Raw genomic sequence first — 656 nt, 5'->3', positions numbered from 1 at the left:
AGAAGTGAAAAGCCTCTTACCAAAGCTTGAAACTGTATTATTTCTACAAAAGCAAGGGTCCATTTCTCATCTGGCAGGAGCATGATTTATAAAACTGAATGAAGAGCTTAACTACGCAACTCCTTACCAAACTAATTTCAGTGAAAAGCCTGGATATTAAATTATCCAAGCAAAGTTAAAGAAAGCACTAAAAATAAAAGCTAGGTCTGTCCATATTTATTTTTATGCTATATCCACTACAATGCTTTTTCTCCCAATAACAGTATTTTTATCCTTTCCTCATAAAGCCTTAAAAGCTTTACACCAAAAGCTTTATGTTGTCAATCAGCATGTTAGCTAGACCTTGCAACTTCATGTCGGCTACAAAACTGATAATCCTACCTTTCATGATTTACCTTAAGACACACAAAAAATATTCAACGGGTCAGGACTGATGACAGGCCCCAGAAAGACTCAAGCTCCCTCCAAGTGGACTCTGATATATTAATCTTAGTACAGCTATTCAACGACCTACAGATCCAACCCGTACCTCTGCATCTCCGCAACAGTAACCCCACAATGCAATGCACCAAAATGAAACCTGCTGCTGCAACATAATCCTGACTGAAAACCAGAGTCTAGCTCCTATTAAGAGCATACATAGCCCACAAACAACC

The 656-nt window shown here is 38.4% G+C and overlaps 1 protein-coding gene across 1 annotated transcript in view; it reads right to left on the bottom strand.

Annotated features, from left to right (window-relative positions):
* Nucleotides 1-656, bottom strand: part of LOC104979710 (mediator of RNA polymerase II transcription subunit 14-like) — a 13,775-nt gene that overhangs the window by 6,600 nt on the left and 6,519 nt on the right. The gene's annotated exons all lie outside the window — the stretch shown is intronic.

This window comes from Bison bison, unplaced genomic scaffold (assembly GCF_000754665.1).
Source record: "Bison bison bison isolate TAMUID 2011002044 unplaced genomic scaffold, Bison_UMD1.0 scf7180017858523, whole genome shotgun sequence".
Taxonomy (NCBI): Eukaryota; Metazoa; Chordata; class Mammalia; order Artiodactyla; family Bovidae; genus Bison; species Bison bison.
Note: the sequence above shows the minus strand (reverse complement) of the source record. Positions and strands in the feature narration are given on the sequence as shown.